A 15,466-nucleotide genomic window follows, 5' to 3' on the forward strand; every position below is an offset into this window, starting at 1 on the left:
AATGTCACTTTGATGCCTCTAAGCATTGGGAGGCGATGAGGTGATTCAGTTAAATAAACTATTTTTATTTTCCTTTGTCCTTGTTTTTCTTGAAAATATATAAATGAGGTAAGACAGGCGGCTCACGGTGTAATATCTCACCAAGTTGGATGTGTCCCATATTTCTGTTTTGAGCAGTTTATGAAGTAGATGATATTTTCTGCAAACAACTATCTTGATTGAATAAAACCCTTAAACATTATAGTAGATTTCTCAGACTATTATAAGGGAAATTCCTTCATCTTCTTTGAAGTGAGTAAACATATTTTGTAATTTATAATGGCCAAAATTGTATTAAGTTATTATTATTATCTTTTCTGTATTCCTTCCACTTGCTGCAGTGCCTTTTCCAAAAATACTTTGCGTAGTCTGACCCAGAAGAGAAATCTGACATGTATCATCCATTACCCACCATACTAATCACATAGTTACAAATATAGCATTTACCACATGTGTTGTGAGAAATGCCAGGCGGTGCAATATTAAAAAAATCGAATTTGAATGATAGTTGAGAATAATAAACATGTTAATTTTCTGTGATGTATTATAAATTAGGGGGTAATTGGGCTTTCACTGTCATGGGACCTAAGCACTGGAACAGATGGTTCAATGACATCAGGCTTGCTAGCTGATAATCCATTTTTAAATACATATTACTTTTCTCTCCAGGCCTGCCATCTCCAGGGGGGGTGAGAGAGGTGACGGTACTGAAAAGAGGGCCAAACTCACACTGTATCTTGACAACTGGCCAGACAAAGGAAAATCAATTGAAGAGGAATGACACACGTTATTGTTTATTCCCTGCACACATAATCAGATGGATTTGTGTTGGCATTATACGAAATATTCACAATACTTCTTGTTGCTTGTAGTTTGTAGCAGCTATGTACTAAAACCCCCCAAATACACCCACACTGGAGAGCCTCGCATAGTAGAGATGCTCATCTAGCTGCAACACAGGTGGTACCCACACAGGCTCTCTTACATGTCCTGCTAGCTACTGCCAAAGCTCCAAGAGACTCTCTATATTCCCAGCAGAGTTAAAATGACTCTAATGGCTGGTTAGCTTCTAGCACATGTCATTTATTTAATTTAAAACCTGAAAACTATGGCTCAGCGGTTTAACAGAAAAACAGTACTTATCGTTCTTTGCCTTGCATTTAACATTCCATTTAATTCACATTGTTCTATTAAAATCCTGGCAACCCACCTAACAGATATGTTTAGATTGAGTTTTACATAGTTATATACAGTTATGCAGTTATAAGGGATGCTGTGATTTCTGTAGAATGCCATGGTTTGTGTGGCTCTTTTGGCCATATTTAAGTACTATTCATAACTGACCTTTTCATCAAATCAAATCAAATCAAATCAGGTTTTATTTATATAGCACATTTAAAAGCGATTTTTTTGGTCGAGCCAAAGTGCTGTACATGTAATAAAAACACATTACTACAATTACAATAAACGACAATAAATTACAACAGATATATCTTAAAAACAAAATAAAAATAAAACACACGGAAAAGTCAGGAGTCGTGCTCCGCTCTAACTAGAAAGCCAGAGAGAAGAAGTGTGTTTTTAGTTTAGATTTAAAAACCCCTAGGGTCTGGGCCGACCTCACATGGAGGGGCAGAGTGTTCCAGAGCCTAGGGCCAGCTGCTGCGAAGGCTCGGTGCCCTCGGGTTTTTAGCCTGGTCTTGGGCACTACCAGCAGCAGCTGGTCAGCAGACCTTAAAGCTCTTGTTGGGGTGTAGCGCTGGAGCAGTTCAGCTATATAGGCCGGAGCCAGCCCATTTAGTGCTTTAAAAACAAATAAAAGGATTTTAACCCTTGTGCCCTCCTCGGGCATTTTTGTACATTTTTCCTGACTTTTTTTTTTTATTTGGTGTTCATTTCAGCTGTGTTACAGCTTTTGGCATGGATTTTTGCAAGAAGTCTTCTTTTGAGTCAAATTTTTGAAATCCAATGTCGTTTACTCTTACATGTTTTGTATACTCTCGTGATGCATTTTGCACCCTCTGGACCCTTCGTGGCAAAAATGTACACGCTCATAGAAACTGCTATTAAATCATCATACATCAATATTTTATTAAACTTTTTTTTCCATGAATCACTTGAACAACTTCTAACGTGCTCAAAACTACCAAACATCCAATAATTTTCAGGATTTTAACCCTTTAAATGCCTGTTTCATTATTTGAATGATTTAATTTCTCTTAAAAAAAAACACAAAAAATGAATTTCTTTCAATATAATAATTAGTAGAGGGATGGAACTTTGGTGGTTATTAGAGTCTGGGATGTGTCAAAGATTAGCAACAAAATTGATTTGACTGCATTATTAATTTTTACGTAGTGTCAGATACTACCTCTGGACACCTTCGTGGCAAAAATGTACACGCCCAAAACAACTGCTATTAAATCATCATACATCAATATCTTTTTCTACTTTTTGTTCCATGAATCACATATACAACTTCTAACGTATTCAAAACTACCAAACATTCAATCATTGGCAGGATTTCAACCCATTAAATGCCTGTTTAATTATTTTAATTATTTCATTTCTCTCAAAAATGCCTCATTGACTTCCATTCAGACCACATTTGTTGATCTCACTGCCATTGCAGTATAAAACCATGCATTTTGTAATGTCAGCATTTCATTTAGAAGAAAAGTAGTGATATTTGATATTTCTACTCTATTCCAACAGATTAAACCATTTTCCCACAGTAGGCCGATGCATTACATTCTTACATTTTTGCCAGTTATATTATGGAGCCGTGTGACTACCAGGGGGCCCCGAGAGTGGTGTGTGTGTGTATGTATGTGTGTGTGTGTGTGTGTGTGTATGTGTGTGTGCGTGTGCGTGTGCGTGTGTGTGTGTGTGTGTGTGTGTATGTGTGTGTGCGTGTGCGTGTGCGTGTGTGTGTGTGTGTGTGTATATGTGCGTGTGTGTATGTGTGTGTGTGTCATTTCCAGCAGCAGACTAGCAGGTCCTGCAGCATGTGACCTGATGCTCTCAGGTGATAGAACAACAATTTTTTAGGCCTGTGCACAACCAGCACACACCTCTCCTCCCTCTCCGTGTGTGTGTGTGTGTGTGTGTGTGTGTGTGAGAATCTGTAAGCATGCACGGATCATTTCATGGGAACAAAAGGCCATCTTTTGAGGGATGTGTTTGATGTGTCTTTGAAGAGCTGCTTGATTACTCAAAAACAAAAAACAACTGTTAGTGTGTTTATGCACCTGGCTGCCAAAGATAAACATGCAGTTTGACCAAGGGCTTATTTCATTAGTGAGCAGAGAAGGAGAAAGACCTGGAGCAAAGAGAAGGAACTCAAATGAAGAAGCTTTTCAGTGCAGAAGAGACTTCAGAAATAATCTTGCAGCCTTCTTCTGCCAGCGAGCTGCAGGACTCATCTGAAGAAGACACAAGGTTCGAGGGGGGGTCTGACACTGAATGCTCTCTGGAGTCCAGCATGTCTTTGAGTTCCTCTGACCCTTCATCTGAAAGTGGAGAGGACACTGAGGGTCCGGCCCACCATCCACCACCACGGGGGGCTTTCTTCTCACAATCTGTGAGGACACCCTGGTTTTCCCCAGCTCCTGGGAGAACGACCTCCGTTCTTCTCTGTCCCCTCACTGTGGGCCGGACCCTCAGTGTCCTCTCCACTTTCAGATGAAGGGTCAGAGGAACTCAAAGAAATGCTGGACTCCAGAGAGCATTCAGTGTCAGACCCCAGAGAGCATTCAGTGTCAGACCCCAGAGAGCATTCAGTGTCAGACCCCAGAGAGCATTCAGTGTCAGACCCCCCCTCGAACCTTGTGTCTTCTTCAGATGAGTCCTGCAGCTCGCTGGCAGAAGAAGGCTGCAAGATTATTTCTGAAGTCTCTTCTGCACTGAAAAGCTTCTTCATTTGAGTTCCTTCTCTTTGCTCCAGGTCTTTATCCTTCTCTGCTTACTAATGAAATAAGCCCTTGGTCAAACTGCATGTTTATCTTTGGCATCCAGGTGCATAAACACACTAACAGTTGTTTTTTGTTTTTGAGTAATCAAGCAGCTCTTCAAAGACACATCAAACACATCCCTCAAAAGATGGCCTTTTGTTCCCATGAAATGATCTGTGCATGCTTACAGATTCTCACACACACACACACACACACACACGGAGAGGGAGGAGAGGTGTGTGCTGGTTGTGCACAGGCCTAAAAAAATTGTGTTCTATCACCTGAGAGCACCAGGTCACATGCTGCAGGACCTGCTAGTCTGCTGCTGGAAATGACACACACACACGCACACACGCACACGCACACACGCACACACACACACACACACACACACACACACACACACACACACACACACACACACACACACACACACACACACACACCACTCTCGGGGCCCCCTGGTAGTCACACGGCTCCATAATATAACTGGCAAAAATGTAAGAATGTAATGCATCGGCCTACAGTGGGAAAATGGTTTAATCTGTTGGAATAGAGTAGAAATATCAAATATCACTACTTTTCTTCTAAATGAAATACTGACATTACAAAATGCATGGTTTTATACTGCAATGGCAGTGAGATCAACAAATGTGGTCTGAATGGAAGTCAATGTGGCATCTTTGAGATAAATGAAATAATGAAAATAATGAAACAGGCGTTTAAAGGGTTAAAATCGAAACCGAAAATGGTAGTTTTGAGTACGTTAGAAGTTGTTTATGTGATTCATGAAAAAAAAGTTGAAAAAAATATTGATGTATGATGATTTAATAGAAGTTATTATGGGCGTGTACATTTTTGCCACGAAGGGGTCCAGAGGTAGTATCTGACACTACGTAAAAAATAATAATGCAGTCAAATCAATTTTGTTGCTAATCTTTGACACATCCCAGACTCTAATAACCACCAAAGTTCCATCCCTCTACTAATTATTATATTGAAAAAAACTCATTTTTTGTGTTTTTTTGTAATAAATAATGAAATAATTTAAATAATTAAACAGGCATTTAAAGGGTTAAAATCCAGAAAAGTATTGAATGTTTGCTAGTTCTGAGTATGTTATAAGTTGTTTATGTGATTCATGAAACAAAAAGTAGAAAGAAATATTGATATATGATGATTTAATAGAAGTTATTATGGGCGTGTACATTTTTGCCACGAAGGGGTCGAAAGGTTGAACATTCGAGGAGGGCACAAGGGTTAAAATCAATTCTGAACCGAACTGGAAGCCAGAGGCCAGAATAGGGGTGATGTGGTCACGCTTTTTGTGGCCAGTCAGCAAACGTGTAGCAGCGTTTTGGACTAGCTGTAGGCGTTTAATTGAGGCCTGGTCCATACCCACATACAGAGCGTTACAATAGTCCAGTCTCGAGGTTACAAAGGCGTTAATAACCCTTTCTAAGTTATTAAAAGATAAATACGACTTGGTTTTGGCCAATAGTCTTATTTTAAAAAAGCAGGATTTTACTACGGTGCTGACCTGCTTGTCGAATTTAAAAGTGCTAGTGAAGGTCACTCCAAGGTTCATGACCGAGGGGAGGATGTTTTTTTTGATAGAGCCCAGAATATCAACCGGAGAGGCTGGAGGTTGCGGTCCAAAAAAAAAAACAGACTTTAAGAACTGAAATAAAAAGGGTACAGCTGTTACACAATTATAAGAAACATTTATAGTGACATACCTGCTACCCAATGTCAGATGTCCATATGCTGTCAGAGAAGCAAGGGAGTCCTTTAGAAAAGCTCCAGTGGGACTTTATTCACAGCTCACTTATTCCGGGGTCTGCGAGAAAAACAAAGAAACACAAATCAGAGTAGACATGGAGAGTGAGCTCACGAGTCAGCCACTACAAATGCCCAGCGATCCACGATAAACATCCTGGAAGAAATGTCACTCTAAGGAAGAACATTAGCTAAGCCGCACCGGGATAGCAGGCAGGAAAAGACCTGTATGACACAGGCACAGAATCTTTCTCCTTGCTTGGTCAACTTGATCATTTTTCTGCCTAAACAGCTGCCAGAGAACGGCTCATTACACCAGCATTTGGGTCGGGGGAAGACAAGCGAGTAACATATGCAGGGCTCATGCCATTCAGAGGGGTGCAGACTTGGACAGTGGATGTCCCCGGCTGACTGACACATCCTTAACATGGCATGGCAACTAGCAACATGGCATGGCAACTGGCAATAGTTTAAAGGCAATACGTTAGATCAACTGACACTTATCTACAGACGGGCATTAATGGCGACAAACAGCAACGTGTGGGGTAACTACTTTCCTTTAAACAAAAACAAAAATAAAACAATAGTAGGTCATGGCATTTTAAATTTGCCCGTGCTTGCTATGGTTCTCTGATGAAAGTATTGTTCATGGAGCAAAAGACAGAAGCACAAAAACTGGTAGCTGAATAAAAAATATCTACAGAATACGTGAAGCAAGGATTTACTAGTTCTTGTTAATAAGTATATCTAACCAATGAGCTGCACTCTTGATCTGTACAAGTATTTAGGTTTGTCTCTCAAGCTGCCAAAACTACATAGACACTATAATGTGAAAAAACTATTCAAAGCAATACATTTGAAGTGATAATGTGTCTAATATCTGCGCTGGAAAGGAAATATAATCTACCTTGAAGGAAGTAAATGTTTAGTGATGAAACCCAATCCATGGCAGTTGATGGTAAAAGCATCATATACTGAATACTAAGGTGCTGAAGACAAGGATAGCAATACGACTGTGATGGGTAGGTAGAATTTCAAAGCATATGATGGCTGAATGTTCTTTCTTCGAGCGTAACGTGAGCCGTTGGCTAAAATATTTTGTTGGTCTGTTATTGCCAACGTGGCCGGCCAGAACCGACTGCGTGCTGGCACCATTCATGTTCAAAATTATGTGTTCACTGGGTTGTGAAAGCTAACCGATTAATACATTACATTGACTGGAAGAGTTCTGGACTACGTGGCAACTCAAAACACATGATGAAGCAAAAACTAGTATTTGATAATGCAGTGTAGTGCTGCTGAGTGGGACAAAAGCTTTGATGTCACTGAACCTTTCAAATAATAAGTGCCCCATCAGCTCAAACCAGGGATTAGTTCTGTTAAAGATTGTACTAGAACAATTTAGAAATATTATTTTGCTGATTCACCATGTCTGTCTGTTTTTTTATCTCTCGTTATGTAAGTATTGTTTTCCTGTTGATGTGTTTTGGTCAACACTAAACAATATGTGACCTTTCCTTCATTTCACATACAACTCTTGACACTTTACCTCAGCCACAACGCAGACTCTATACGCATTACATTAATGCACACAATGTTCAAATATTGTTCAAATATTGCTTACTGCACATATTTAATATTCTATAATTCACTGCATTCTATTTCGCTGTAAATTACTGCTTTATTTTATTGTTATCTATCTATATTTTTTTACAGTGTTCATAATATAGTTCGCTATCTGTGTATTTTTTACATTTTTTGTTTTATATTTTATGTATGCACCATGACATCAAGTCAAATTCCTCATCGTGTGAACCTACCTGGCAATAAACATGTTTCTGATTCTGATTCTGAACTCAAGATGTCCATGTCTTCATAAAAAAAACAGAGTGAAGTCCATGAGATGAAAACATAACAGATCAAGTCACTCCCATCCAAACTTAAACTGGATATATATGAGGTTATGAAACTGTTGGAATATGTATGAATATATATCAGAAACCCCAGTGCCAGCAGAAATGTATTCACTATATCAAGGTTCAGCAGTACCAGCTTGCACAGTGATTCCCCTCGCTAAGCCACATTTGAGCCACTTAAATAAGCCATATCTACTGTAGCTCCGAATTTAGTATATTTTCACATGTGATATTTTTTCCTTCAACTCAAATAGTTTGATGCACACCCCTGGACGTGCGAGCAGTGGCTGCTGACACCTAAGAAAGTCTCACCTCTTCCCCCGACTTACCACGCTGCTATTTTCATCCCACCCACCGATCAGCCTAATCCACTGTTGGAGGATTTGTGCGCTGCGGTACAGAGCAATTGTGCTGCGGCAAAATGAGCGAGGCTTAATTGGAGCAAAGACTTAATGAGGATCCCTTGAGGATTATCATCTGTGGCTTAGAAATGGCCCAGGTAGCGGAAGACACGGTCAAAAGGATCAGCTAACAGCTTTCTAAATTGGAGTGACAGTGCTGAGCTGCACTGTGCCAACAAATCTTTCCTTTTTTTCAGGGGGGGTCCTTAAAAAGAGGTGAACTAAAGCGGAAATCTCAGAGGAAAATATGTCTGCAGGACCTAACAGCCTTCAGTTGCAGCAGGATGAAAGTGATGGAGCACTTAGTTCTGTCTCTAGATGTTTTCCTACAGTACTGCTGTGTTTACGCTTGAATTGATTGTAAATCAATACTTTTTTTTTTAACTACATTAACTATTTCATATTTTGTTGTGATGACTGAAACAATTGTGTAATTCAATTTGTCTTAAAGCTTTCTTAGATATAACAGGAGGCACAATCCCATGGGAACATGATGATGAAATCAGTGCACATTTTCATGATATATTTCATAAATGATTTTGTTTTGGATGATTCAATTAATGTCAACAAGATGTCAGAAATGTTAAAAAGTGTGATTTCACAATTCTCTATGGTTATATCATCAAACAAACATATTTGTGTTTGACCGACAGTATAACATATTAAACATGTACGTTCAATATTAGCTATAAAGAAGGACATGATGACATTTCACAATTTGGAACTGTTTGAGAAATAAAAAATCTGTTTATAATTATAATATATGTTGATTACTTTGTTGACATCGACTTATCCAATAGAGACTTTTGTAGACTGAATAGTTTCAAAATATTTTTTTATGGGAAGTTTGCTGATTTCTACTAAGAAGTAAGCACTAAAGTAGTGAGGGAAAGGGTCCAGAGGTAAAGTGAACCTTTCACTCGCTCTCCAAGCTGTCTATTTCTCTGAAAACCCCATCTCCTCTTGACAGCCACAGATCAGAGATGAGTGACCAAGATGAATGCTTAGGCTCTAAAGTCAGATCAATTCAATCTAGAAACTGTCCTCGCCAGGAACAAAAGGCCACTCTGTCAACAAGGCTCAACTCACTTCAATGCATATTCACTGTCTTTTTGTCCTTGTTACGTAAATACTCGACGCTTTCAAAGTCCTGTTTTCTAAAAGTTTAACAGGTAGAATTCTCAAATTCTAAAGCACTTCAGTTTATTTAAATCATGTGGATTTTTCACTTGTTCATTGGATATTTCTTTTCACCTTTCACTTCAGCCCTGCTGGCTACAAAGGTTTGGTGAAATAAACCCTTTCAATCTCTGGCTTGTTTACGTAAGCCTATGAAGAACGCATTCCCCAGTTGGACTTATGACGATACATCCTCCGTCATGAAGTATTCCACATTTCAATTCTGTGGGTTTCAATGTCTGAACTCCGACTGAAGAAAGGTCTGGAGTCATCACCGCAGCAGCGTTACTCAGCCCACACCCAGCAGCCATTTCATTAAGTAGCTAAAAATGAAGGGCAAGTCGAAGCCTGTGCATTCAGCTCACTTGATGACACAAACATGCAGAAGCAGGCTTTTAGGCACAAAGCATTGATCCGAAACTCAATGAAGTTACATGCACAATGATTATTAGCACTACTGACAATTATTTATTTCTTTAAGTCCATCTATGTTCTTGAATTGATTGAAAATACTTTTCAAATTTAAAATCAGCACTTTTTAATAGATTTGATTGTGGGTGCATGCTTAGTGAGAATAGGAGTTACTCGTGCAATTTAATTGAACAATTATCTGATTTTGGGGAATCTGTATTCGAATAAATGCAGTTTCCCCTTAAAATGTTTGCTTTCGGACAGTTTTATTGATTTACATGTTGGTAAATTAAAAGTATAAAACGCATTATTGATTCAATTCATGTAATGTCTCTCTTCCTTTAGAGTGACTGAAATGTTGAGCTATTACATTGACTATTATGGTTAGTAAAGTAGTACAATGTTACCATTTATTTTGTGTTTGTTTGTCTGCCTTTGTTTGTTTGTGTTCCTTTGTTAGTGAAAATGTTCTACTTCAAAGATGGGGATCGTAAATTGAATGCATTTTAAATTGGTGCTTTCACAATTCAATCTTAAACTATGGAAATATTTAAAGCTGTATTGTTTTGAAAAACTTTTTTTTTCATTGTAAATTACATTCAAATGGAATGAATTTGCATTACTAAAAGAGAAAATAAAAAACTGCCTGGTGCGGTTGATGTAAATGTCAACATTCTATATATATTGGCTCTTTATTGGAAAGTGTATCTCAGCTTCATGTACATGTAGAAACGCTGCCAGCCTCCTATCCATATTGCCTGGAGTTGCTTTATGAAAAGTGTTAACACCCTCCCCCATCCTCCTTTTCATCCGTCTGTCTTCAAAGAGAATAAAACAGAATGGAGGAAAAGCAAATTCAGCTCTCTTACTTTTACTACACACAAAGTGAAAAGAATAGACAGTAAAAACATGGCGCTGAGTTCAAAAGGTCACTGAAATGTCAAAAGAGAACACAAAAACGTCTGGGTCAGAGGTATCTCTTTGAGATACGCGCACAACTTGGATGAAACAAACAAGGAAAGGGTGTCAGGAGAGTATCAGCGCATAAACAGACGGAGAGGAAAAGATGAAGGTAAATACACCTGTCAGACTAGATTAATAAAGAGAAAAATAAATAAATTAACATTTAAAAGTAAAAGGGGATTTTGCAAGAGGCAGTGAAACATCAAATAACAGCCGCTGCGAAATAATTGAAAAGGCTGGAATAAAAAAGACTTGTGCCTTTGGCTCATGCTGAGAGCTCAGTGACCACCACAGTGTAATGCTGCGTGAGTACTTCCCGAAACAAAGCTTTATTGCATCATCGCTTGCAGCACACAGTGTCTGAGTCATTCTCCAACAGTGTCTAAACCTTGGGACTTTGTTTTTAAGAGGCAAATCGTGAATAATTTGCAGGAAGAAAAGTCAAAAGCTGGAGTCCGCCCCTAGCCTCTCATGCCTAACACAAGAGTTATAGAACAAAGTGTCAACAGCTACATTTAAGCAGTTCTTCTAATTAAACAACTAAAGTACTTTTTGTCTTTCAGAATTTGATTAACGCCAAAAAGAAGGTTTTTGTTCCGAGAAGACAAGAGATGCTCGACTATTAGTAAAACCAGAGCATTTCTTAATTCCTCCCGGTTCTGAATGTGAACATGTCAAACAGTGCTGCGTTCTCTGTGATCTTAAAATCCGAAGAAGAGCTAATTGTTCTTTAAACTTCAATTTCACACTCTGCTGTCTAGAAAAAATGAACACACATATTAGTGCTTGTAACTAAATAATGTAATGGCTAAATAAAGCTGCCAGAGCTTTGAAAAACGATGCCCCACAAAAACATCCCAGTCTGCCTAAGAATAAATTGAAGAAGGCCATTTTGGATGAATTATCGTCATGTATTAGGAATGGCCATTTGTAATGACACAAACATTGATAAACTAGAGACCTGGGATCACACCCACTGGTAAATCAAATCAGGCCAAGAGCGTAATAATTGGGTGTGCGTGTGTGTGTGTGTGTGGGGGGGGGGGGACATAAACACCTGGCAAAGACCTCAATATTATCTCTGTAGCAGTTTTTACCACAATATAGGATCACATTTTGTAATGATGACACATACACACTAACAAGCTGAAAATAATACCAGCGTTGTTGTCAAGGCTCATATTTGCCATTTCTTTCATTAAGAATATTTGTGAACATCATGGACAAGCAGGTATTCCCTTCAATGAAAAGCAACAATTTGGTGCAATAAAAAAGTATTGATTGGAAGACTTGTTTAAGGCTTTTCTGAATGTAATGAGGCAAACATAAATACAAATATCACATTACCAATAACGAGACAAAACGAAAATGGATTCAAGATATAAAAGGGAGGTTATGGCTCAGGGGGGCGATGCACTGACTTACCAATCATAGGGTCAGTGGTTCAATCCAAGCCCCTGCAGTCAAAATACTCCAGTAGGCATGTCTACATGAATGGTTTAGGCCCAAAATACATGTCTGACCTACTGCTAAATGATGAACCATCCAGAACTGTCAGGTCTTCAGGTCTGCTTTCTGTCCCCAGAGTCAGAACTAAACATGGAGAAGCAGCGTTCAGTTATTATGCTCCAGATATCTGGAACAAACTCCCAGAAAACTGCCGGTCCGCTGCAACTCTTACTACTTTTAAATCCAGGCTGAAGACTTTTATTTTTGCCGCTGCTTTTAATTGAACTATTCACATCTTAAACTGCACTGTAACTTTTATCCATGTATTCTTTTCTTTTAATGTTTATTTTATTATCTTTGCTTTTTATTGACTGTTTTTAAATGCCATTTTCTTAATGTCTTTCATTTTTGTAAAGCACTTTGAATTGCCTTGTGTTGAAAGGTGCTATATAAATAAACTTGCCTTGCCTTGCCTTACATATACTGTATATGTTGCTTTGGGTTAAAGTATCAGCTAAAACACTTGTATCATGTCTGATTTATTTTAATAAAGCAACACATTGTAGGCATTAGTTGAGTTAAAATATAGATAGAACATAAAAAGGCATGCCATGCTTCTACTGTTAGGTAATCATTTGACATTACATACAGTCACATAATCTGAAATGTAAGGAATTATATATTTTTGTGCAGGTTTTTTTATTGTGATTATATTCATTAAAGGTGGGGTAGGTAAGTTTGAGAAACCGGCTCGAGATACACTTTTTGTTATATTCCATGGAATGCTCTTAACATCCCGATAGCAATGAATATCTTAAGTGCTTTGACAAAAAATCCATACAAAAATGTCATCTGTGGAAGCCGTAATACTGTAAAAAGCACGACCAATCATTTTAGCCGGCCTGGCTAAAATAACTGGATGGCCTACCTGCCTGTCAGCCTTCCATCTGTGCACAAACTCATCTCGTGCCCTCATTGGTCATGTGTGCGTTCGTGTGTGTTGGAGGAGGGGCTCTGTAAGGAAGTGGCAGATTTTCTCCGGTTGTGTATTTTCAAATTCTAGCGATCTCAAGCCGGTTTCTCAAACTTACCTACCCTACCTTTAATGTATATTATCATATTATTTGCAAAGGAAACTCTGTCTTACAGACCATTGTATCCTTATTCTCCCTGGAACTCTGTCTGTCTCTTTCTTTTTACCACATGCAGACATGCAATGCTTTATGCAGTACATTTAGCTGAGGGAAGTGATTTGAACTGCTGGCCTAAAGCCCTCACACCCTGCCACACAAGTGCACAGTTGACGTGAGACTCTGGGAACCCTGATGTGATAGCCCATGCCACCAAATCCACAGTTAATTGGACACTTCCTTCACAACAGGCCTGTGGTAAACAGCAGCAAGCAAATAACAAGGCTAAGACGAGCTTCCACAATGAACAAGAGAAAATAGCTCAGATAACGAAAACAGCAGCAGATGTGTTGTCCGCTGCAGTATATTGTGTTTAGAACAACAACTCTTTTCTGACTGCATAATCCTCAGCATTCTGCTAAACTGATTAGCCTGCCCATGCTTAACAGCTGGTATCTTAGCCCAATTTGTCCGGCTTGGAAATGTTAAGCAGAATCATGTCTGCTGCATTCCCTGTGCCAAACGGACATTTGTGTGTGCAAAATGGTCAGCAGCCAGGTATTGAGTAGGGATTGCACATGATCAAAAAGGATTTCATGGAAGCAGATTGAGAGAAAGGGGTCTTATGGAAATGTAGCATTGCATTGTGCTGCATGTCTCAGCTTTCGAGAGCCAGTCCACATTTTTTTTTTTAAACTGTTGGAAGATGTTAAGGTTTAGAGAGCTTTCCAGCTCACCACAGACAGTTAGTTCCAGCTAATGTAATCGAGTCACTGGTGAAGAATGTCAAACACCAAGAAAAACAAAGAGACACAAACAGTTTTCTCAGAATCTGCTGGGCTGAAAGGCAAGTGAATATTTGACTACAAAGGGATGTTGCATCTCAGCACTGCAGTGTGCACTTTGCAAAGAATTCTGAATTCCAAAATAGTAGCAAGCTGTAAACATACATCAGTCAAAAAATATCTCTATCGAAACTGGTAGGGTGGGTTTGCAGACCATGTACAAATCTACAGTATAAGGCAAGAAAAGTGCTAAACGAACCCCCTTTGGAAAATTATAATCTGACCCCATGGTACCTTTTAGTTTTCGCCGAAACCATTCCTCTTTTTTAAATGCACATAGTTAAGTTTACCTTGTCTTTCGAGGACTTTTTTGGTATCCTCCGTGAACCAGGGTCTTGAAACCAAAACGGCATATGTAGGGAACTTTAACCCCAATACACGAAGGGGACTTTAACAGGAAAAAAAGCATTCATCATGGTCCCTTTTTCTCCTCCTGCCTATCACTTACACTTTGAGAACTCAGTCTAATCATTAAACCAGCAAACTGATAAAAAAAAAACGAATGAAACTGAAACATGGGACTTGAATCATTTGGATGAGGAACAGGCTATTTCTCCTAAGACATAAATGGTTAAGGAGTTGTACTTGTTTGGTAGCTAAAGTTTCTGTTGGGGAAACAAATCCTCCCCAAAAGGGTTTTGAATATGACTAAGTTGCAAAGCATCTTACTCTCCAGTGCAGCGTGAATCTGCCTTGTTTTGTGTGGCTTAAATCTATATTTGTTGCATAATGAGCTTTGCACAGTGTCATCGAGTAAATGTTTAATTACTCAGTGACTTTATCAGATTATCAGTAAGTCAATATTTACAGTATTGGCTATTTACATTTCATAAAGAGTATAGAATAACATAAAAAGTGTGGAAATAGTAATGGGTTGCTGCTAAGCAGTTGATGCAAAGTAATCAGTATAGATTTTCTGCTGGAAATGAAAGGCAGAATATCTAAACGGCGAAATGTTGTTACCTCTACATTTGAACAGGAAAACACACAGTGTGGAGTCCATTAGTGTTATCCAGCACTCAAGTGCCTCTGTCTTCATATTAAGGAAGAGTTAAGCATCACAATGAGGTCCACATCGACTCATCTACCTTTTTGGAGCCCGCAGATGAAGGTTGACAAACAGCGTACTTATATACACATTACATTTAAATTAAATTTAAAACAATGTATGATTTAGCACTGTGAAAGGAAATCAAATCGGAGCATTTTATCTTTCTTGATAGCTGAAGCATTTTCTATCAACTCAGAGCTATTCTTGTGAACATTTAATTTCATGGGTGAAGGTGATGCAGATGGGAAACTGGTTTCTGGACAATGAGAATTCTGTTATTTTTCAAATAAATCTGCCTTTAAGTAAAACCTCGGTGTGTGTCATAGAAGGTTTTTGACAGAATTTGACTG

The 15,466-nt window shown here is 38.7% G+C and overlaps 1 protein-coding gene across 1 annotated transcript in view; it reads right to left on the minus strand.

Moving 5' to 3' along the window:
* Positions 1 to 15,466, minus strand: part of lingo2 (leucine rich repeat and Ig domain containing 2) — a 214,195-nt gene that overhangs the window by 145,989 nt on the left and 52,740 nt on the right. Inside the window, exon 3 of the mRNA XM_034140784.1 lies at positions 5,732 to 5,832. The gene's annotated coding sequence lies outside the window, so the exon portion shown is untranslated. The remainder of the gene's footprint in view (positions 1 to 5,731; positions 5,833 to 15,466) is intronic.

This window comes from Trematomus bernacchii, unplaced genomic scaffold, assembly GCF_902827165.1.
Source record: "Trematomus bernacchii unplaced genomic scaffold, fTreBer1.1, whole genome shotgun sequence".
In the NCBI taxonomy this organism is placed as follows: domain Eukaryota; kingdom Metazoa; phylum Chordata; class Actinopteri; order Perciformes; family Nototheniidae; genus Trematomus; species Trematomus bernacchii.